The following is a 26,112-nucleotide window of genomic DNA, read 5'->3' as shown; positions in this document are numbered from 1 at the left end:
TATGCTCAATTCAGTGACTTATGCAAAATTTCGTGCAAATCGACAGATATATAGGGTCTTTGGTGCACCATTTACCTTAAATCGGACGAAAATATATATGGGAGCTATATCTAAATCCGAACCGATTTTTCCCAATTTCAATAGGGTTCGTCCTTGGGCTAAACAAATGAGCTGTGCCAAATTTCATCCAAAGCTATAATACGCTTTGGATGAAATTTGGCAATGCGACCTGTACTTTGTTTACAATTTAACACCAACAGACGGACGGACATGCATAAATCGACCCAGAAAGTGATTCAATGCATATTCTCAAAAGGAACCATGGGTCTAACTCGATTATTTTTGTCTGTTGCAAAAATAAGCACAAAGACATAATAGCATGTACCACAGTGAGGTGAAGGGTATAAAAAGGTGTGGGTGGCGTAGGGGATGATAGATACCAAACAGCGGCTCTGATTGTCTTTGACATGGCGAAGTCCAGGCTTATCTTCGTCTCTCTTTCATCTCAATTGTGGACACTGACCTCCCCGCGGTGTCACCTGGGGTAACTATTTTCATCATCCATTGAAATAGTGAGCGGCACATGAATTCACCCATAAGAACTATAAAAAAATGGGTTGAGGCGTCGGTTTAGTTGCCGACACTTGGAAACCCCCTCTTACTATGAAAAAGCAACGAAAAAGAATGATCGATGCGAGGAGCCAATATCGATTCGGACCATTACCTAGTGGCAGCCAAGGTTCGCACCCGTCTTAATGTAGCAGCAAAGGTGCGATCTAACACAACAGGGAAAATCGACGTCGAAAAGCTGCAAACACAACATGTAGCAAAGGCCTACACAGCTCAACTTACCCACCTGCTTGACGAAATCACTTCTTGTCCCGATAATAGTATAGAAGCACAATGGCAAAGAATTGCCCACTCCCTACAAAATGCAGCAAAAGTAACACTTGGGTACCAAAAACCACCACCAAGAAACCCATGGTACGATCAGGAGTGTCATAATGCTACTGATGTGAAAAAAACGCAGCGTATAGGGCAACTCTGCAGACAATAGCAAAAAGTAATGCGATGGAGAATTGTCGGGAGAAAAGAAGAGAGGAGAAACGTATTTTCAGAAAAAAGAAGAAAGAGCAAGAAAAACGTGAGCCTGAGCAAATCGAGATGTACAGGAGTCAGAATGAAATCCGAAAGTTCTACCACAAACACAAAACCGAAGATTTTGGTGCAGCACATCCTCCTGTAGAGATGAAGAAGGAAACCTGGTGCCAGATACAGACATATTGCTGAGGATTTGGAAGGAGCGTTGAAGAGGATACCCCAGAACCAATAATAGATGACTGTATAGAGTGTATACCACCTAGCGAAGATGAGGTCAGAATAGCAATCAATCGGCTGAAGAATAATAAAGCAGCAGGTGCCGATGGGTTACAAGCTGAACTATTCAAAACTGGTGGTCAGATGCTGGTAAGGAGCATGCACCAGCTGTTTAGTACAATTTGGCTAGAAGAATGCACGCCCAATGATTGGGACCTCAGCAATACGATATGTGCTAACTATAGAGGAATTAGCCTTTTTCCCATCGCATATAAAGTGCTATCCACTGTGCTGTGTGAACGAAGCCAATGGTCAATGACATATTTGGACCATACAGATGTGGATTCAGACCTGGCAAATCCACCATTGACCAGATTTTCACTCTGCGCCAAATCCTAGAAAAGAAAACCACGAAAAACACATCGACACATTCCACCTATTCTGCGACTATAAAGCCGCATTCGAAAGTCCTATCCGTTCAGAGGTGTTTAATGCCATGTCTGCGTTTGGAATTCCTGCAAAATTAATTCGGCTTTGCAGGATAAATTTAACTGGCACAAGATCAGCAGTTAAAGTCGGAAAGGACATCTCGGAGCCATTTAATACCGAACGAGGATTCAGACAAGGTGACAGTTTGTCGTGTGACCTTTATAACATCCTGCTGGAAAAGGTCATACGAGAGGCAAAGTGAACAGAAATGATACTCTGTACACATGGGTCCAACATTGAGAGCGGTAACAGCCACCTTTGATCAAATTGAGAAGGATTCTGCCAAAGTTGGTCTTGCAGTAAACGGCGAGAAGACCAAACTGATGGTGTCAACGCGCAAGACGTCCAGTAGACTTGGACCAACTGTGGAACTTGAGAACTACAGCTTCGAGGTAGTCAAAGATTTTTTATACCTTGGTACCGCCATAAATAAAACAAATGACATCAGTTTTGAAATTCGGAGAAGGATAGTGGCCAACAGATGCTATTATGGTCTGAGCAAACAAATCAAAAGCAATGCCACCTCCCGCCAGGTCAAACTCACACTTTACATGACGCTGATATTACCCGTGCTGTTATATGGATCTGAAGCATGGGTACTTACGCAAGCAGATGAGGCAGCTCTTGGTGTGTTTGAGAGAAAAATTCTCCGAACGATCTATGGACCGATCTGCGTTGACGGTGAATATCGGCGTCGAATGAACCGCGAGCTTTACCAGCTATTCTCGGACATCGGCATTGTTAGACGTATTGAGCTGCAGCGACTACGTTGGCTGGGTCATGTTGTGAGAATGGATGAAGATGCCCCAGCCCAAAAGGCATATAAAAGCGAACCAGCTGATAGCTCGCGCAGAAGGGGAAAGCCACGAATAAGATGGAAAGATCAAGTCGAAGACAATATCGCCGAAAATGGTATTTCAAATTTTAAAAACTGCGCAAAAGATCGATGCGCCTGCAAATCTTTTTTAAGCTCGGCTTATGGAACGAAAGTTCTAACACAAGCCAGCTAAGTAAGTAATACAAGGCGTGAATTTTTTAAAGAATATTTTTTTCAGGGACTTTTATAAGGCGTGGATTTTTTAAAGAATATTTTTTTCAGGGACTTTTATAAGGCGTGAATTTTTTAAAGAATATTTTTTTCAGGGACTCTCAGAGGCGTGGATTTTTTAAAGAATATTTTTTTCAGGGATTTTTACAAGGCGTGGATTTTTTAAAGAATATTTTTTCAGGGACTTTTATAAGGCGTGGATTTTTTAAAGAATATTTTTTCAGGGACTTTTATAAGGCGTGGATTTTTTAAAGAATATTTTTTCAGGGACTTTTATAAGGCGTGGATTTTTTAAAGAATATTTTTTCAACGGGTCATCATCATTTATTAAAGAATATTTTTTTGGAGACTAATACAAGGCGTGAATTTTTTAAAGAATATTTTTTTCAGAGACTTTTATTAGGTGTGGATTTTTTAAAGATGATTTTTTCGGGGACTTTTATAAGGCGTGGATTTTTTAAAGAATATTTTTTTTTTCAGGGACTAATTCAATTCTTTTTTCCACTGTATTTCTGTATAATAAATAATATATAAATCCTCATACTTCAACCAAGACCCCACAAAAAATACATGTAAAATATTTCCACTCGAATAGAGGGAGACCGAAACAAGGATAGCAACAAAAAGTAAATAAATTATAAAATTATTTCAGCATAATAACATGTCAAAATGCTTTCCGTTTCCTGTAAAGTTTATCACACAAGCAGACACTTGGAAAATTTGACAGTCTGTGCAATACAGCTGAACAAAATAGACTCACACACATACCAAATAAGATATTGTTGTATGTGCTGCTACATTTTTGGCATATCTACCGCAATTTGGGGGTTAGATTTTTGTTGTGTCTTGCAACTTTCGACATTTTTTTGGTAAGGAATATGACATCAAGTGTCCATTTTTATTTGTGGTAATCTTTCACAAAGGATTTGCAACCAAACACTCGCTTGGTCGCTCTTTCATTCAAATCTTGGGATAAAGGTAGCAAGGGAATTTGAAATGTTGTAGATAATATGGATATGATAGGGAAAAACATTCAGGGAAAATATTCCCTAAAAAAATATACTTTAAATTATCCACTCCTATTGTGATCCAGGTATAGGTCCTTGAAAAAATATTCTTTACAAAATCCACGCCTTGTATAGGTCCTTGAAAAAATATTCTTTACAAAATCCACGCCTTGTATAGGTCCGTGAAAAAATATTGTTTAAAAAATCCACGCCTTGTATAGGTCCTTGAAAAAATATTCTTTAAAAAATCCACGCCTTGTATAGGTCCTTGAAAAAATATTCTTTAAAAAATCCACGCCTTGTATAGGTCCTTGAAAAAATATTCTTTACAAAATCCACGCCTTGTATAGGTCCGTGAAAAAATATTGTTTAAAAAATCCACGCCTTGTATAGGTCCTTGAAAAAATATTCTTTAATAAATCCACGCCTTGTATAGGTCCTTGAAAAAATATTCTTTAAAAAATCCACGCCTTGTATAGGTCCTTGAAAAAATATTCTTTACAAAATCCACGCCTTGTATAGGTCCGTGAAAAAATATTGTTTAAAAAATCCACGCCTTGTATAGGTCCTTGAAAAAATATTCTTTAAAAAATCCACGCCTTGTATAGGTCCTTGAAAAAATATTCTTTAAAAAATCCACGCCTTGTATAGGTCCTTGAAAAAATATTCTTTACAAAATCCACGCCTTGTATAGGTCCGTGAAAAAATATTGTTTAAAAAATCCACGCCTTGTATAGGTCCTTGAAAAAATATTCTTTACAAAATCCACGCCTTGTATAGGTCCTTGAAAAAATATTCTTTACAAAATCCACGCCTTGTATAGGTCCTTGAAAAAATATTCTTTACAAAATCCACGCCTTGTATAGGTCCGTGAAAAAATATTGTTTAAAAAATCCACGCCTTGTATAGGTCCTTGAAAAAATATTCTTTACAAAATCCACGCCTTGTATAGGTCCTTGAAAAAATATTCTTTACAAAATCCACGCCTTGTATAGGTCCTTGAAAAAATATTCTTTACAAAATCCACGCCTTGTATAGGTCCGTGAAAAAATATTGTTTAAAAAATCCACGCCTTGTATAGGTCCTTGAAAAAATATTCTTTAAAAAATCCACGCCTTGTATAGGTCCTTGAAAAAATATTCTTTAAAAAATCCACGCCTTGTATAGGTCCTTGAAAAAATATTCTTTACAAAATCCACGCCTTGTATAGGTCCGTGAAAAAATATTGTTTAAAAAATCCACGCCTTGTATAGGTCCTTGAAAAAATATTCTTTACAAAATCCACGCCTTGTATAGGTCCTTGAAAAAATATTCTTTACAAAATCCACGCCTTGTATAGGTCCTTGAAAAAATATTCTTTACAAAATCCACGCCTTGTATAGGTCCGTGAAAAAATATTGTTTAAAAAATCCACGCCTTGTATAGGTCCTTGAAAAAATATTCTTTAAAAAATCCACGCCTTGTATAGGTCCTTGAAAAAATATTCTTTAATAAATCCACGCCTTGTATAGGTCCTTGAAAAAATATTCTTTAAAAAATCCACGCCTTGTATAGGTCCTTGAAAAAATATTCTTTAAAAAATCCACGCCTTGTATAGGTCCTTGAAAAAATATTCTTTACAAAATCCACGCCTTTATAGGTCCTTGAAAAAATATTCTTTACAAAATCCACGCCTTGTATAGGTCCTTGAAAAAATATTCTTTACAAAATCCACGCCTTGTATAGGTCCTTGAAAAAATATTCTTTACAAAATCCACGCCTTGTATAGGTCCTTGAAAAAATATTCTTTAAAAAATCCACGCCTTGTATAGGTCCTTGAAAAAATATTCTTTAAAAAATCCACGCCTTGTATAGGTCCTTGAAAAAATATTCTTTACAAAATCCACGCCTTTATAGGTCCTTGAAAAAATATTCTTTACAAAATCCACGCCTTGTATAGGTCCTTGAAAAAATATTCTTTACAAAATCCACGCCTTTATAGGTCCTTGAAAAAATATTCTTTACAAAATCCACGCCTTGTATAGGTCCTTGAAAAAATATTCTTTACAAAATCCACGCCTTGTATAGGTCCTTGAAAAAATATTCTTTACAAAATCCACGCCTTGTATAGGTCCTTGAAAAAATATTCTTTACAAAATCCACGCCTTGTATAGGTCCTTGAAAAAATATTCTTTACAAAATCCACGCCTTGTATAGGTCCTTGAAAAAATATTCTTTACAAAATCCACGCCTTTATAGGTCCTTGAAAAAATATTCTTTACAAAATCCACGCCTTGTATAGGTCCTTGAAAAAATATTCTTTACAAAATCCACGCCTTTATAGGTCCTTGAAAAAATATTCTTTACAAAATCCACGCCTTGTATAGGTCATTGAAAAAATATTCTTTAAAAAATCCACGCCTTGTATAGGTCATTGAAAAAATATTCTTTAAAAAATCCACGCCTTGTAAAGGTCATTGAAAAAAATATTCTTGTATAGGTCCCTGAAAAAGTATTCCTTAAAAAATTCGCGCCGTGTATAGATCCCTGAAAAATATTCCTTAAAAAATCCACTCCTTGTGTAGGTCCCTGAAAAATATTCCTTTAAAAAATCATGTCTTGTATAGGTCCCTGAAAAAATATTCCTTAAAAAATTCGGGTCCTGTATAGATCCCTGATAAATATTCTTTAACAAATCCACGCCTTGTATAGGTCCCTTTAAAAAAATCCACGTCTAGTACTTTTAAAAAATCGATGCCTTGTATAGATCCCTGAAAAAATGTTTTCCCGTTTTATTCCAACATTCTCTCCCCATGAATTTCTTTTTGTGATTGTTGTTATTTTTCCCATTTTTTTTTTTTAGTTTTCCACAAAATCCATTGAGAATTTGCACATTGTTTATTTTCATGTTTTCTTTGAATTATTTTTTTGCTTTCTTTAACAAAAGGTCGAGTGGTGGTGTAGGTGGGGGTAGTAGAAACACTCACATACACATTCATTTGCTTTGTAACAGTTTTTTCCAAATAGTGGATTCTGTTTTTGGGTCTGTCCAGCCAACAAAAAGTGTCCTTTATTATTCACATGTGTATGAGGTCACACACGCATGTAATTTCATGCATTTCATGCCATTACAATTTAAAATAACAATTCACATCTCCCACCCCCTAACCATCCTTCTCACTACATGATTTCCTTTTGTTCTGCGCTGAAACAGTTCGTTTGTCCCTTTTGTCGTCCAGACATACTCGTGTGTATAACTTTTCAACTTTGTCCCACCCTCCAAACAAAAAACACACACATAATCAAAAAAATTTTAAATTTATGAGTTTTACAGCACATCAGAGAGACATTTATTTTGCAAAATCAAGTTAATCAAAAACTGAAATATTTTTTTTGGGGAAAAAATTGTATTTTTTAAATAAATGAAGGCATATTTTTAATAGAGTTGCAAAACGTATACTTCGTTAAAAAAATAAATGAGAATTTATGTTTATTATTTGTGGGTCACTAGGGGGTTGTGAATTTTGAAATATTGTGAAAGCCATTAACATGGAAAAGAGAAATTTAGTAGTACCTTAAAAAATATTCCTTAAAAATCCAGGCCTTGTGTAGGTCCCTGAAAAAATAGTCCGTAAAAATCCAGGCCTTGTGTAGGTACCTGAAAAAATAGTCCTTAAAAGTCCAGGCCTTGTGTAGGTCCCTGAAAAAGTAATCTTTAAAAATCCACGCTTTCTAAAGGTCCCTGAAAAAATAGTCCTTAAAAATCCACGCCTTGTGTAGGTCCCCGACAAAATCGTCCCTAAAACCACACGCTTTGTATAGGTCCCTGAAAAAATAGTCCTTAAAATCTATGCCTTGTATAGGTCCCTGAAAAACTAATCTTTAAAAATCCACGCCTTGTATAGGTCCCTGAAAAACTAATCTTTAAAAATCCACGCCTTTTAAAGGTCCTTGAAAAAATAGTCCTTAAAAATCCAGGCCTTGTATAGGTCCCCGACAAAATCGTCCTTAAAAACCAACGCTTTGTATTGGTCCCTGAAAGAGTAGTCTTTAAAAATCCACGCCTTTTAAAGGTCCCTGAAAAAATAGTCCTTAAAAATCCACGCCTTGTGTAGGTCATCGACAAAATCGTCCTTAAAAACCCACGCTTTGTATAGGCCCCTGAAAAAGTAGTCCTTAAAATCCACGCCTTGTATAGGTCCCTGAAAAATTAGTCTTTAAAACTCCACGCCTTTTAAAGGTCCTTGAAAAAGTAGTCATTAAAAAATTCACGCTTTGTATGGGTCCTTTAAAAAATAGTCATTAAAAATCCAGCGTCGTAAAGGTCCATGAAAAATAGTCATTAAAAATCCACGCCTAGGATGGCCCTGAAAAAAATATTCTTTAATAAATCCACGCCTAGGATGGCCCTGAAAAAAATATTCTTTAAAAAAAACGCCTTATTCTTTAATAAATCCACGCCTAGGATGGCCCTGAAAAAAATATTCTTTAATAAATCCACGCCTAGGATGGCCCTGAAAAAAATATTCTTTAATAAATCCACGCCTAGGATGGCCCTGAAAAAAATATTCTTTAATAAATCCACGCCTAGGATGGCCCTGAAAAAAATATTCTTTAATAAATCCACGCCTAGGATGGCCCTGAAAAAAATATTCTTTAATAAATCCACGCCTAGGATCGCCCTGAAAAAATATTCTTTAATAAATCCACGCCTAGGATGGCCCTGAAAAAAACATTCTTTAATAAATCCACGCCTAGGATGGCCCTGAAAAAAATATTCTTTAATAAATCCACGCCTAGGATGGCCCTGAAAAAAATATTCTTTAATAAATCCACGCCTAGGATGGCCCTGAAAAAAATATTCTTTAATAAATCCACGCCTAGGATGGCCCTGAAAAAAATATTCTTTAATAAATCCACGCCTAGGATGGCCCTGAAAAAAATATTCTTTAATAAATCCACGCCTAGGATGGCCCTGAAAAAAATATTCTTTAATAAATCCACGCCTAGGATGGCCCTGAAAAAAATATTATTTAAAAAAATCCACGCCTATCGTGGCCCTGAAAAAATATTCTTTAAAAAATCCACGCCTACCATGGCCCTGAAAAAAATATTCTTTAATAAATCCACGCCTATCATGGCCCTGAAAAAATATTCTTTAATAAATCCACGCCTAGGATGGCCCTGAAAAAAATATTCTTTAATAAATCCACGCCTAGGATGGCCCTGAAAAAAATATTCTTTAATAAATCCACGCCTAGGATGGCCCTGAAAAAAATATTCTTTAATAAATCCACGCCTAGGATGGCCCTGAAAAAAATATTCTTTAATAAATCCACGCCTAGGATGGCCCAAAAAAAAATATTCTTTAATAAATCCACGCCTAGGGTGGCCCAAAAAAAAATATTCTTTAATAAATCCACGCCTAGGATGGCCCTGAAAAAAATATTCTTTAATAAATCCACGCCTAGGATGGCTCTGAAAAAATATTCTTTAATAAATTCACGCCTAGAATGGCCCTGGAAAAATATTCATTAATAAATCCACGCCTGGAAAGGCCCTGGAAAAATATTCTTTAACAATTCCACGCCTAGAATGGCCCTGAAAAAATATTCTTTAATAATTCCACGCCTCGTATAGGTCGCTGAAAAATAGTCCTTAAAAATCCACGCCTTGTATAGGTCCCCCAGAAAATAGTCCTTACAAACCCACGCCTTGCATAGGTCCCCGAGAAAATAGTCCTTAAAATCAACTCCTTATATAGGTCCCTAAAAATTCACGCTTTGTATAGGTCTCTGAAAAAATATTCTCTTAAAATCCACCCTCTGAAAAAAAAATATTCTCTAAAAAATTCACTCTTGGTATAGGTCCCTGACAAAATTATTCTTTTATATATCTACGCCTTTTGTATGTCCCTGAAAAAATATTCTTTTTAAAAAAAGCATGCCTTGTAGTTGTCCTTGAAAAAATATCCTTAAACATCCAGCCTTTAGGAATATCCTTTTATGTTCCCATCCTTTATTGCCAATTTGATCAGATAATCCGCTGAAATTCATTCTTAATATTTCCAATTTATATGAATACCAAATGACAATCTATTAATATTCATCGATATTTGGATATTTTTTGTTACTTCGTCATAACCATCAGCATTTGCTCATAAAAACAAACCATTCAAATTTTCCTCCCTTCAATAAAATGTCCTTTTTATGTCGAACATCAAATATTCTCTGATTATAATATTCAAGTACATCACAGTATCGGATATTGACATCCGACAACAGCAACAAAAAAAGGAGTGGTAATAAAAGTCGTAAATTATTCAAACCTATTTCACTGTCGATTCTAACAATAAAGGACGATTGGTTTAGAACAATCACATTGGATCGTAAAAATTTTTTACATATCCAAATGTAACGACACTAGTCGTCCCGACAATGATGATGATGAGGATAACAAGAGCACCATGCCATGAAATTCATATTCATTGTTGCAATTGTCCTGTTTGCAAATGAAAATAAAAAATACAACTTCCACTCAATTGTCCTTGCTGGCCAGGACGCTCTCCCACATATCATGAATTCAATACCCCCCAAAAAAAGAAAAAATTAATGTCCTCATCCTTGATGTCGTCAAACCAATGATGATTATGATGACGATTTCGATGGCACTGCTAAAAATGCTAAACAGCAAGACCAGACGCACACCATGATAATGTCGATGAAGACCACTCAGCCAGCCAGTCACACATTTGTCTATCGAACCAGTAAAAAACGAGCGAAGCAACTAAAATTTATATGACTTCCCTTGGCTTTTTTATGAACGAGGAATCATAAAATATTCTTCTGCTGCTTCTTCTTCCAGTTTTTTTATTCAATCTAATGCAAAATACCAAACCAACATTAGATAGCCCTGCAATCTTGCTATTTTTTATTGCGATTCCTCTCCATTGCTACTCGCTTCGTTTCGGGGTTTTTTTTGTTCCTCTGTCGAATTTTATAGGTTTTATTGATATGGACGTATATTTTATTACACTTTATTCCTAACGTTCGTTCGTTTCGTTTCTATTCTGCTTTGTTTACTTAGCAATTTCAATATATTATCATGAAGGCGCACTCACACAGCCACGCACACACACACGCTCCACATGTATTTATGGTCAAACATCAATACAGCCATACAATTGAATGTCCTTTTTACATATGCACAACAATGAATATTTGCCAGGAAGTAAAAGGATACATTACTGTTCAATAAAACGTTCTTGTTTTTTTTTTATTTCGTACTGGTGTGTGTGTATGTGTACTTGTGTATGTATTGCTTTTTACCATACTAAAAAACGCATAACATCTTAGGTTGTACCATGTACACATGTATTGTATGAATCTGAATTCATTTCCCTTCAAAAGTGAAGTCCAGCGGTATGCACAGTGGGTAGAATGCAATTTTTTTTTTTTTGCATCCACGCCATTCTCGAAAAAAATATTTTTTTAAAAAATCCACCTCTTGTGATGCTCGAAAAAATATATTTACAAAAAAATACTCTCCACGCCTTGTTGTAGGTCCTTAAAAAATATTTACTCAAAATACCAAGTGGTATTGTGCGCATCTCATCCAATTTGAAAGGCCATTTTCCGAGATGTTGTATTCTACTCGATTTTTCCATCGGATTCGCGGCCTTACCCTTCTGCGTGAACCATCCCATGCCTTTTGAGCTGGGCCATCTGCATCCATTGTCACAGCATGCCGAGCAAATGTAGTCACAGCAGCTCGATACGTCCGACTATGTCGATGTCCGAGAATAGATTGTATAGCTGCTGATTTATACGACGGCGGTATTCACCGTCGACGCAGATTGGCACATAGATCTTGCGGAGAATTTTTCTCTCAAACACTCCAACATCTGCCTCATTTGCTTGCTCAAGTACCCATGCTTCAGATCCATACAACAGCACGGGTAATATCAGAGTCTTGTAGAGTGTGAGTTTGGTCTGGCGAGAGGTGACCTTGTGTCTGAATTGCTTACTCGCATCTTACTACTATCTGTTGGTCAACACTATTCTCCTCCGGATTTCAAAGCTGATGTTATTAGTTTTGTTTATTGCGGTACCGAGATATATAACATCGTTCACTACCTCGAAGCTATAGATTTCAAGTTCCACAGTTGGTCCGAGTCTACTGGACGTTTTGTGCGTTGAAACCATCAGCTTGGTTTTTTCCCCATTTACTGCCATTCCCACTTTGGCAGACTCCTTCTCAATTCGTTCAAATGTGGCTGTTACCGATAGCAATATTCGACCCATTATGTCGTTGTCATCGGCGTAGGCGAGTAACATGTGTTATTTGGCACTCTGCATTTCCGTTCACCTTTGCCTCTCGTATGACCTTTTACAGCAGGATGTTAAAAAGATCACACAATAAACTGTCACCTTGTCTGAATCCTCGTTTGGTGTTGAAGGGCTCTGAGAGGCCCTTTAAGATTTTAAATGCTGATATTGTGCCAGTGTCAAGTTATTCTGCATAGTCGAATTAATTTTTCAGGAATGCCAAACGTAGACATGGCTGTAAACACCTCTGAACGGATAGGGCTGCCGAATGCGACTTTATAGTTGATGAATAGGTGGAATGTGTCAATATGTTTTTCGTGGGTATTTTCCAGGATTTGGCGCAAAGTTAAAATCTGCACAATGGTGTATTTGCCAGGCCTGAAGCCGCATTGGTATGGTGCAATAATGTCATTGACCATTGGCTTCGTCCACACAGCACGCTGAATAACACTTTATATGCGATGGGAAAGATACTTATTCATGCTTCCATATCTTATTGTCTCAGTTTTTGTGCACGGGACACAAGATGCTGAAGTTCCAATCATTGGGCATGCATTCTTCTAACCCAGTTGTACTAATCAGGTGGTGCATGCTCCTTACCAGCATCCGACCACCAGTCTTGAATAGTTCGGCTGGTAAACCATCTGCGCCAGCTGCTTTATTGTTCTTCAGCCGATTAATTGGTACTCTGACCACATTTTGGCTAGGTGGTATACACTCTATACCATCTCTTATTGGTTCTGGGGTATCTTCTTCACCATCACTATTTGATACCAGAAGTTTTTCAAAATGCTCCTTCCAGATCCTCAGCACGCTATCTATATCTGTCACCAGGCTTCCTTCTTCATCTCTACAGGAGGATGTGCCTGCACCAAAGCCTTCGGTTTGGCGTTCTACTGGTTGGTAAAATTTCCGGACTTCATGCAAACTCCTGTAAATCTCGATTTCCTCACGCTCACGTTTTCCTTGTTATTTCTTCTTTTTTCTGAAAACACGTTTCTCCTCTCTCCTTTTCTCCCGATAATTCTCCATCACAATACGCGTTGCTACTGTATGCAGGGTTGCCATATACGCTGCGTTTTTCAACTCAGTAGCATTACGACACTCCTGATCGTACCATGGGTTTCTTGATGGTGGTCTTTGGTTCCCAATTGTTGCTTTTGCTGCAGTTTCTAGGGAGTGGGCAATTCTTTGCCATTTTGCTTCTCGAATCTTGTATTGGTCCTTGAAAAAATATTCTTTAAAAAATCCACGCCTTGATTTGGTCCTTGAAAAAATATTCTTAAAAAAATGCACGCCTTGATTTGGTCCTTGAAAAAATATTCTTAAAAACCCCCTCGCCTTGATTTTGTCCTTGAAAAAATATTCTTAAAAAACCCCTCGCCTTGATTTTGTCCTTGAAAAAATATTCTTTAAAAATCCACGCCTTGTTGTAGGTCCTTAGAAAAATATTCTTTAAAAAATCCACGCCTTGTTGTAGGTCCTTAGAAAAATATTCCTTAAAAATCCACGCCTTGTTGTAGGTCCTTAGAAAAATATTCTTTAAAAATCCACGCCTTGGTGTTGGTCCTTGAAAAAATATTCTTTAAAAAATCCACGCTTTCTTGTTGTAGGTCCTTAGAAAAATATTCCTTAAAAATCCACGCCTTGTTGTAGGTCCTTAGAAAAATTTTCTTTACAAAACCCACGCCTGTAATGGTCCTTGAAAAAATATTTAAAATATCCGCGCCTGTAATGTCCCTTAAAAATATGCAGCTACCAAACACTGTGCCTATTTCAATGGACTTCGATGCGTATTGAAATTATGGCTTTCGATAGCATGTTCAGTTTTTTACCATATTGTGTCCCCAAAAAGACAGGCAAATTTATTTGGCATCCACGAATATGATGCTGAGTGATCGTAAATTCAATACCAGCAACGAAATACCAGTAAGCCATCAATACAAGTCACTCATACCGGCATGTATGAATGTATGCACTTCTTTTATGGTCATTACAAATATACAATATTCTTCTAAGGGTGGATGGGTCGAAGACAAGGCAGGAAAATATTTTTTACATGTTTGCATTTTTTCAACCTGATACTGTTGCAAGATTTCGTTTAATATGATTTGAAGCTGACATTTCGATTTGAATATCTTTCCAACCCCCCAAAAAATGGTGGTCTGTCAAGGACTATGTCGACTTTCTTTGTTATATTTTTATTATATTTGGGAAAAAATGTTTTGCATATTTTTTAAGAATGTTTTTAAGGGGCCAAAAACAATGCGAAGATATTTCAAGAAAAAATTTGGGGACCAATATTTAGCGGGACTTTTTATAGAATATTTTTCAGGGACCAATATAAGGTCTGGATTTTTAACGAAAATTTCTTCAAGCTCCTCAAGTTACAGAATTGTAACATAAGGTGTAATAAAATGCCTTTCAAATTATGAGCAGGGTTTTTTTATATTGTATCATGATTTTATTGCCTTATCTGAGCACCAGTACTTTTAGGCAAATTGGCTCCTTAGAAAAACACACTCATACACATATTTCGACACATAAAAATATAATACATAAATATATCACTATCTTCACGAAAATCAGCAATATTGGTACATCTTCATAAAAAACAATAAACAGAGGAAAAAGAGCCTTGCAGGGCCGCCACACTGAAATCATCAGAAACATGCCAAAAAACTAACATTATTTTTATTATTATTACAAGCACCAAACACACGTCCCTCTCACACACACACACACACACACACACACAGAACATCATAACAATTCCTGTAAAAAAAGAATCGCATAAAAAAACTCACAAACACAGTCATGAAAAATAGATGTAAATGGTTGCTGGACGCCGATGTGAGCATTTATTACAACTATACGCTAATAATTCCACATGTACATACAACCATGATGATGAGGCAAATGATGATGCCACCCGCTGCCAAGCACACCCTCAACCACCATCGCACACAATCATCACCCGCCATCGTAATGGAACAGCCAAAATGCTTAGCACTGGATAATGGAATTAGAATGGAATTGATTTTAAATGTTAATTTTATGGAAATCACCGTTAGTGAAATCGGTTGACCAGGGGAGGGCGCAGGAGATGTAATCGAAAAAACGCTAAATTAGAAATTTTTATGGTTTTGTTTGTTTTTTCGTGGTCGGCCATTGGTCCAGCTAGGATTTATGATCGTACGCGGTCAGCAGATTTTTTATGATAATCATTACTTTTTTAGGGTTTAAATGGTAATGACGGCCATTGCTTTAATTGAACATTATTTTGTTGGTTGTTGTTTTTATTTTATTATATCATTGCTGATAAAATTGGAGTCAAGATTCTGAGGATATTCTATCGGTTTCAATAAATTTTATTTTGGAATTTTTTTATCTTCGATATTTTATGGAGGGGTAGGAGATACGTAATTTCATATATGGATTTTTAAAGAAACAAATTACTCCCATCATCATATATGATAAATAATTTAATAAAATAAATAATTAATTGCAAAAAAATATTTCAAACAATCCGCGCCTGTAAAAGTCCTTGAAAAATTAATTTAACAAATCCCCACCTATACTAGACCTTGAAAAAATAATTTTAAAAAATCCGCGCCTGTAAAAGTCCTTGAAAAATTAATTTAACAAATCCCCACCTATACTAGACCTTGAAAAAATAATTTTAAAAAATCCACGCCTTGTTTAGACCTTGAAAAAATAATTTTAAAAAATCCCCGCCTTGTTTAGACCTTGAAAAAAAAATATTTTAAAAATCCACGCCTTGTATAGTCCTTAGCTGGCTTGTGACAGAACTTTCGTTCCATAAGCCGAGATTAGAAAAGATTTCCAGGCGCGTCGGTCTTTTGCGCAATTTTTTTCCATTTTGAAATATCATATTAGGCAATGTTGTCTTCCACTTGATCTTTCCATCTTATTCGTGTCCTTTCCCTTCTGCGTGAGCCATCAGCTGGTTCGCTTTTATATGCCTTCTGGGCTGGGGCATCTTCATCCATTCTCACAACATGACCTAGCCAACGTAGTCGCTGCAGCTCAATACGTCTAACAATGTCGATGTCCGAGAATAGCTGGTACAACTCATGGTTCATTCAACGACGATATTCACCGTCGACGTCAGATCGGCCCATAGATCTTTCGGAGAATTTTTCTCTGAAACACTCCAAGAGCTGCCTCATCTGCTTGCGCAAGTAACCATGCTTCAGATCCATGTAACAGCACGGGTAGTATCAGCGTCTTGTAGACTGTAAGTTTGGTCTGGCGGGAGGTGGCCTTGCTTTTGAGTTGTTTGCTCAGACCATAGTAGCATCGGTTGGCCATCACTATCCTTCTCCGAATTTCAAAACAGATGTTATTCATTTTATTTATGGCGGTACCAGGTATATAAGGTATATAAAATCTTGACTACCTCGAAGCTGTAGTTGTAATGTTCCACAGTTGGTCCGAGTCTACTGGACGTCTTGCCTGTTAATACCATCAGCTTGGTCTTCTCGCCGTTTACTGCCAGACCCACTTCGGTAGACTCCTTCTTGATTTGTTCAAAGCTGACTGTTACCGCTTTCAGTGTTCGACACATTATGTCGGTGTCGTCGGCGTAGACGAGTAAATTGTCTTATTTGATGTACAGAGTGCCATTTCTGTTTACCTTTGCGTCTTGTATGACCTTTGCCAGCAGGATGTTAAAAAGATCACACGACAAACTGTCACCTTATCTGAATCCTCGTGCGGTATTGAAGGGCTCCGATAGGTCCTTTCCAACTTTAACTGCTGACCTTGTCCCACTTAAAGTTATCCTGCATAGCCGTATTAATTTTGCAGGAATGCCAAACGCAGACATGGCTTTATACACCTCTGAACGGATAGGGCTGTCGAATGCGTCTTTATAGACGATGAATAATTGAAATGTGTCGATGTGTTTTTCGTGGGTTTTTTTCCCAGGATTTGGCGCAGAGTCAAAATCTGGTCAATGGTGGCTTTGCCAGGTCTGAAGCCACATTGGCATGGTCCAATAATGTCATTGAACATTGGCTTCAGTCGTTCACACAGTACGCTGGATAGCACCTTATATGCGATGGGAAGAATACTTATTGCTCTATACTTGGCACATATCGTCTTGTCTCCTTTTTTGTGCACGGACACAGGGTGCTGAGGTTCCAATCATTAGGAATGCAGTTTTCTAGCCAAATTGTCTGTCTTGAATAGGTTGGCTTGTAATCCATCGGCACCTGCTGCTTTATTATTCTTCAGCCGATTGATTGATATTCTGACTTCATCTTGGCTTCACTCTATACCGTCATCTATTATTGGTTCTGGGGTATCCTCTTCAACGCTACTATTTAATACCAGAAGTTTTTCTTCTGCTATCTGTTGTGTTTGCAGCTTTTCGACGTCAAAATTCCGTGTTACAGTAGATCACACCTTTGCTGCTACATTGAAACGGGTGCGTACCTTGGCTGCCACAAGGTAATGGTCCGAATCGATCGGACGTCTAAAACACTGGGTGAATGCCTTCCGTCTATCACAACATGATCGATTTGATTTCTCGTTGTTCGATCGGGAGAAATCCAATTGACCTTGTGTATATCGAGATGCTTGAATCTGGTGCTGCTAACTACCATGTTTTTTGCTGCCGCGAAGTCAATCAACCACATGCCGTTGTCTGATATTTCTTCATGGAGGCTGAATTTTACGACGATGGGGCCAAAGATATTTTCCCTTCCAATTTTTGTATTAAAATCTCCTAGCAGAATTTTAATGTCATGGTTACAAATGTTTTTGTGGCAACAAAGCCCACGCACACATACATGCACACTGATAGGCAAAACAGTTAGTAGTCAGTTGTGAATACCCCCTACAGAATCCTTGGGGTATAATTTTCTTCATGGAGGCTGAATTTTACGACGATGGGGCCAAAGATATTTTCCCTTCCAATTTTTGTATTAAAATCTCCTAGCAGAATTTTAATGTCATGGCCAGGGTAACGGTCATATGCTGTTTCTAGGCGCTCGTAAAATATGTCTTTGGTCTGTTTATCTTCGGTCGGAGCATTGGCGCAAATGAGACTGATGTAGAAGAACTTCGCTGTTATACAGATTATAGCAATTCGCTTCTCTACTGGAGTGAATCTTTAGACCAGGTCTTTTATTCTCCTGTTAAACATAAATCTGCTGCCAAATTTATGTCTCGTTTCATGGCAGCTATAATACAGGGCGTAATCATCTGATTTACCTACGCCTGTCCCTTTGCATCGCATTTCCTGTATGGCAATAATATCGGCTTTGTACTTCTTGAGTACATCCGCCAAAGCGAACACTGCGCCTGTTCTGTACAACGTGCGCACATTCCAAGAGCAGATTCGAAGATTGTGGTAATTTCTACGTTTGCCGGGACGTCAACATTAGGGTGTTTGGTTTTCTTTTTCATTGCTTTTTCATGGTAGGTTGGGTTTTCCGAGAGTGGGCAACTAACCCGAAGCCTCAACCCCATTTTTTTTATAGTTCTTATGGGTGAATTCGAGCACATATCAGCTCACAATTTCATCGGGTGATGAAAATAGCTAGCCCAGGAGGCTTCGCGGAGAGTTCAGTGTCCACAATTGAGATGAAAGCCTGGACTTCGCCATGTTAAAGCCAATCCCCTACGCCAGCCCCACGCTTTGTATAGTCCTTGAAAAAATAATTTAAAAAATTATCCCTTGTATAGTTCTTAAGAAAATATTTAAAAAAAAAATCCACGCCTTATGTAGTCCTTGTAAAAAACATTATTTTTAAAACCATATTTCTTCTTCCTTTGTGAAGTTGTGTATCCTTATTCCTGTCCCTTAAGATTACACCACAAATAAATAACCTACACCTCCATTAGCATCCTCAGCACATTACCATGCAAAATAGATTTGCCAAAAAAGAAATAAATATTTATTTTTTTGCTATTCCTTGCGAAATAAATCCCCACGATGACATAAATCATGACCATAAAACATCAACACTAAATCCATAATGGGATATGTCCAAATGCACAGAACAAGTGATACACGGGAAGGGACCACATAGTAACTATCAACAACCTAGCCAAAAACCCATTATATTCCTTAAGAAAATAATCGAAAAAATGTCACATTAAAAAGAAAAATTATGACCATAACACACGGATGAGAACTATCCCTCCTCACACTCCCACTCTCACCCACACACACACCAAGCAACCCCTCAATGTGAAACAGGCCTAACAAAAAAATAATATCTCTGAAATCCAGTCCTGCCACACAAAATTTGTATCTCCTTCCCTTAGCCATGCACTCCAAACCACTTCTCCCTGGCTGTGGATGAAAACGAAATAGAAAATAGATTTAGCATAATAATGGCCAAAATATTACACTTGTGAATAGTCGCTTAGCAGCGGATCATGGTTGGAATGAATATCTACTTCATGCATGCATGCCAACTCGAGTCTCCATAAGGAAGAGGGAAGATATTTCTATCCACTTTTTTATCATTTTAATGTTGGCCAAACGCAACCCCTCCTCCTCCACCCACTCTCGCAGTGGTCATAACAATGGCATCTAAATCTTTTGCGGCCTATGATTTTAATGCGTTACAAATGTTTTTGTGGCAACAAAGCCCACGCACACATACATGCACACTGATAGGCAAAACAGTTAGTAGTCAGTTGTGAATACCCCCTACAGAATCCTTGGGGTATAATTTTAATGGTCAATTGGTATTAGAGTAGTGTTTTTTTTTGTTCTCCATGTTTGTGTGTACCTGTGAGTGTCCGAATAGTTCATATGGAATATTTGGAGTGTGTGCGTATGTGTGTTCTTCGGTTATGTATAGAAATGTTCACCTTTTCTTTTATACATGAATTATGGTTAAGCATAAGAATACCTAAGGACAGTGGGGGATTTTTGGAAACCATTTTTTCAAGGACCAACAATAAGGCGTGGTAATTTAAAGAAGATTTTTGGAAAACATTTTTTCAAGGACCAACACCAAGGCGTGGATTTTTAAAATAATATTTTTTCAAGGACCAACACCAAGGCGTGGATTTTTAAAAGAATATTTTTTCAAGGACCATCACCAAGGCGTGGATTTTTAAAAGAATATTTTTTCAAAAACCAACACCAAGGCGTGGATTTTTAAAAGAATATTTTTTCAAAAACCAACACCAAGGCGTGGATTTTTAAAAGAATATTTTTTCAAGGACATTGGTTTTGGTTGGTTTTTAAAAGAATATTTTTTCAAGGACCAACACTAAGGCGTGGATTTTTAAAAGAATATTTTTTCAAGGACCAACATCAAGGCGTGGATTTTTAAAAGAATATTTCTTCAAGAACCAACATCAAGGTGTGGATTTTTAAAAGAATATTTTTTCAAGGACTAACATCAAGGCGTGGATTTTTAAAAGAATATTCTTTTCAAGGACCAACACCAAGGCGTGTATTTTTAAAAGAATATTTTTTCAAGGACCAACACCAAGGCATGGATTTTTAAAAGAATATTTTTTCAAGGACCAACACCAAGGCGTGGATTTTTAAAAGAATATTTTTTCAAGAACCAACACCAAGGCGTGGATTTTTAAAAGAATATTTTTTCAAGGACCAACACCAAGGCGTGGATTTTTAAAAGAATATTTTTTCAAGGACCAACACCAAGGCGTGGATTTTTTAAAGAATATTTTTTCAAGGACCAACACCAAGGCGTGGATTTTTTAAAGAATATTTTTTCAAGGACCAACACCAAGGCTTTGATTTTAAAAAGAATATTTTTTCAAGGACAAAAATGCAAGGCGTGGATTTTTTAAAGAATATTTTTTCAAGGACCAACACCAAGGCGTGGATTTTTAAAAGAATATTTTTTCAAGGACCACCACCAAGGCGTGGATTTTTAAAAGAATATTTTTTCAAGGACCAACACCAAGGCGTTGATTTTTAAAAGAATATTTTTTCAAGGACAAAAATGCAAGGCGTGGATTTTTTAAAGAATATTTTTTCAAGGACCAACACCAAGGCGTGGATTTTTAAAAGAATATTTTTTCAAGGACCAACACCAAGTCGTGGATTTTTAAAAGAATATTTTTTCAAGGACCAACACCAAGGCGTGGATTTTTAAAAGAATATTTTTTCAAGGACCAACACCAAGGCGTAAATTTTTAAAAGAATATTTTTTCAAGGACCACCACCAAGGCGTGGATTTTTAAAAGAATATTTTTTCAAGGACCAACACCAAGGCGTGGATTTTTAAAAGAATATTTTTTCAAGGACCAACACCAAGGCGTGGATTTTTAAACGAATATTTTTTCAAGGACCAACACCAAGGCGTGGATTTTTAAAAGAATATTTTTTCAAGACCAACACCAAGGCGTGGATTTTTAAAAGAATATTTTTTCAAGGACCAACACCAAGGCGTGGATTTTTAAAAGAATATTTTTTCAAGGACCAACACCAAGGCATGGATTTTTAAAAGAATATTTTTTCAAGGACCAACACCAAGGCGTGGATTTTTTAAAGAATATTTTTTCAAGGACCAACACCAAGGCGTGGATTTTTTAAAGAATATTTTTTCAAGGACCAACCACCAAGGCGTGGATTTTTAAAAGAATATTTTTTCAAGGACCAACCACCAAGGCGTGGATTTTTAAAAGAATATTTTTTCAAGGACCAACCACCAAGGCGTGGATTTTTAAAAGAATATTTTTTCAAGGACCAACCACCAAGGCGTGGATTTTTAAAAGAATATTTTTTCAAGGACCAACACCAAGGCGTGGATTTTTAAAAGAATATTTTTTCAAGGACCAACACCAAGGCGTGGATTTTTAAAAGAATATTTTTTCAAGGACCAACACCAAGGCGTGGATTTTTAAAAGTATATTTTTTCAAGGACCAACACCAAGGCGTGGATTTTTTAAAGAATATTTTTTCAAGGACCAACACCAAGGCGTGGATTTTTTAAAGAATATTTTTTCAAGGAATACTTTTTGAATCCAGAGAATATTCCCCCACTGTTTCCTCCTTGGAAATTCTCCTTTTACACATTGAAAATGTTAATAGCTTTAGAGCCCATTTCACTCGTGTGTTATTCTCTAAAAAAAACAACAACAAAAAGTAGGAAAAACCATTACCATGCTTGTATGTAGATATACGATAGAATTATTTCTGCTAAATTGGATTTCGAGTGTGTCTGTGAGTGTGTGTATTTGATTGTATGCGTTTCATTTTTTCGCACAAAGTGTTGTTATCTTTTTCCAATGTATAACCATAATGATGGCAATGTTCAACCATAGGTCAAACTAAACTGAAAGTGGCCATGGGAGAGGGAGGGCGGTTGAACAACTGTGTCCGAACTGATAAAAAATGAATTTGCAAAAATTGTCCTATTGGGAATTGTTTTCTTTTGTTTGTGTGGTCGTGTGTAGTGGACTATATGGCAATTTCGTTTTCAATGGCATTCATATGCCAAAATAGGATTTCGAAAAAGTAGATTGCTCATTTTTAATGTGTGTGTGTTTTTTTTTTTTTTTTTTTTTTTGACATAGGACATGGGAATAGGAAATAGGGATTGGAAAATAGTGGTAAAAAGTGAAAGAAACTAAAAATGTAAAAAGTGAGTAAAAATATTTTTTAGAGAATTCACGAAGTAAATATTTTTCAAAAAATTTTGACTGAAGCCTGACTTGTTGGTCGAAAAAAAAATTCCATTCCTATGGTTGGTATAGTGATTGAAAATAATATTCTTTTACGTTTCCTCTACCTTTTAAATGTTTTTCGAGCTTCCCCTCTAATCAAATATCGGCACATTGTTTGCATTATGCAATTACAATTTGGTAACTATTTTATTCATTTGAGTTTCTGTTTTGTTTGTTTGATTGCTTCGTATTTTTATTTTAAAGCATTCATTCCCTTTGTCAATGTCCATCAATGCTGCTAAATATTTACCTCTGAGGTATTTTCTAATCAACATTTCATTTCATTGCTAACAAAAAAGCTCATCAAAAAGCAATTCTTTGCTGATTTTTTTATTATTCTAAAGAATTCTACAATTCTATATCAAATGGAAGTAAATAGCCGAAAGACACAATTTTCAGTTCTAATTTGAAAACAAAAAACAACAAATTCACAGGGAGACAGCATATACATATATGTGTGACAGTGGCGCCCAACAGTAAACCAATGGAAGTTATTAAAACCAATTATAGGCCTTTAGAAAAATATTTTTAAACCAGTGAGCGGAGCAGTATAGTCGGACGGGGCCGACCATACGATACCCTACACAACTACCACGGAACTCAAATTTTCTGCGGATGTTTATTCCGAGCCTGGGCAATATTTTGTGATATTTGCATCCTCTTGCCCGATTAGAGGTAAACAGCACCTCTTCCTCACACTGACATATTTTCCGAATATTACGAGTATTCACTACAGCTATTGTCCAGATTCCCTTCACCGTGGGTTGTGTTGTGATGTTCGGCTTTCATTTGTGGTCTATAGATCTACTCGAAAATAACACAAAAAATTAAGTTTTCGGTCCACTTCATTCCAAAATTTTTATCTGATCATCACTGAAAATTATAGGCGTTGTCCTTGACCATAACTGGAACCACATTGAACATTTCAAAGCGATCAGCGCGATAGTTCCGCTCTCCAGAGTGATAATGGGTTACTAAATAATATACGAATACGGAGATACCTGTAAATATTTAGGTGTAACTCCCACATCCGAGCACATACAACAATATAATTGGTCTTAATTTGAAGGTCAACCACTCCTCTTGGATATAATATCAACTTCTCGGCTCTATGTTCATCAGGAGTAAATATATACGCTATAGAATACAAATTTTGTCATTTTTCACACAAAAGTCAGAGTCCATTTGACCCGCTAAATATTGACCGATCTTTATCAAAACTTATTCTTTGGCCCGATCCCCTTCTCCATGCAAAATTTCACAAAATTATTGCGGTCTCTGGAGCGACCAGAAAAACCGACAAAAATTTAATATTTGGTCCATTTCATCCCCTAAATATTAACCGATCTTTCCCAAGTCTTCATTGGCCAGAACCCATCCTACACCCAAAATTTCGTGAAGGTTGGTCCATAACAGTGGCCTGTATCGTGTTTACAAATTATAATGGACAGACGGACGGACACACATGTCTATATCGACTCAGCTAGCAAAATTTCGCGGCGTTACAAATTCTTGGGGCTGCACAAAGCTATAATACCCTGACAAAATAGTTGTGTTGAGTATAAAAATCCACGCCTTGTATAGAACTTTAGAAAACTATTTTTAAACCAGTGAGCGGAGCAGTATAGTCGGACGGGGCCGACCATATGATAAACTACACAACTACCACGAAAAGCACACTTTCGGCGGTTCTATCTTCTGAGCCTGGGCAATATTTCCTGATAATTGCACCCTTTTTACAGTTTATAGATCAACAACTCCTATTTCTAAGTCTTGCATATTTTCCAAAATGTTTTTTTCTTGAAGAGAATTTTTACGCCATACAATAAAAAATTGGTCACTAGGTTTTGCATGATTTGACCCTCGGAATATTGACCGATCATCATCTAAACAGCCGCTCTAAGTATTTGGTCAGATCCCCTTAACCTTGTAAAATATATGATGTTCTGTATATAATAATTGCCTCTAAAGCGACTAGAAAATCTGATAAAATTAAAGTTTTCGGTTTATTGCACCCCCTGAATGAAATCTCAACTTCACCGAAAACTATAAGCGTCGTCCTTGATCATAGTCGGAACTTCATGTACAATTTCAAAGCGATCAGCGCGACATTTCCGTCCTCTAATGGAGTAAAAGTAATAATATGCACATAGTCAGCTTTACATAATTACGTAAAACTCCCGCATCGGAGTACATACAGCCATATAATTGGTATCAATTTGAAGGTCAACAACTCATGTTGGACATACTATCAACATCTCGAGTATATGTCCTTCAGGAGCAAGTATATACGTGCCACAATAAAAATTTTGTAATTTTTCACACAAAAGTCAGGGTCCATTTGACCCGCTAAATATTGACCGATCTTTAACAAAACAGGTATGCTTATTCTTAGTCCCGATCCCCTTCTCCATGTAAAATTTCACGATTTTCAGACCATAACTGCGGCCTCTGGAGCGATCAGAAAAACCGACAAAAATTAAGTATTTGGTCCATTTCATCCCCTAAATATTCACCGATCTTTCCCAAAAGGGGTCTTCATTGGCCCGAACCCATTCTACATGCAAAATTTCGTGAATATTGGTCCATAACTGTGGGCGGTATCGTGTTTACACATTATAATGGACAGACGGACGGACGGACACACATGTCTAAATCGACTCAGCTAGTCGAGATATGACGATCGGTATACTTAAAGGTGGGTCTAGGACCAATATTTCGCGGCGTTACAAACTCTTAGGGGCTGCACAAAGCTATAATACCCTGTCAACATAGTTGTGTTGGGTATAAAAATCCACGCCTTGTATAGAACTTTAGAAAACTATTTTTAAAAAATCCACACCAGTTCAACCCACTGTATCGCTTCATGGCCCACTGCATAAATGTATGACAGAACAGCAAAGGCTGGGTTTGGTTCAAAAGACGAATAAAAGTCAATTCAATTTAATTTTAATTCCTATCAAAAAGTCACACAGACTGACACAGGCATCCAGGCACACACACTCACACCTACACATATGTATGTTGTTGTGTGTGTATGTATGTATATCAAATGTCCAAGAAAATTCGTTTCCATTTGAAATAAATTAAGGTGTGTTTCACGATAGATAAGGCTAATACAAACGCATTTTTTTGCACACCCGACATACATACATCATTTCTTGCAAATATACACACACACGACTGACACACTCAAATCATTTACACACACACCCATTCCTCATCTTATTGACTCAAATATTTGAAATAC

This window comes from Musca vetustissima, unplaced genomic scaffold (assembly GCF_032173495.1).
Source record: "Musca vetustissima isolate MV318-11 ecotype Yass unplaced genomic scaffold, APGP_CSIRO_Mvet_v1 utg46358, whole genome shotgun sequence".
NCBI classification, from domain to species: domain Eukaryota; kingdom Metazoa; phylum Arthropoda; class Insecta; order Diptera; family Muscidae; genus Musca; species Musca vetustissima.
This window is presented reverse-complemented; position numbering follows the sequence as displayed.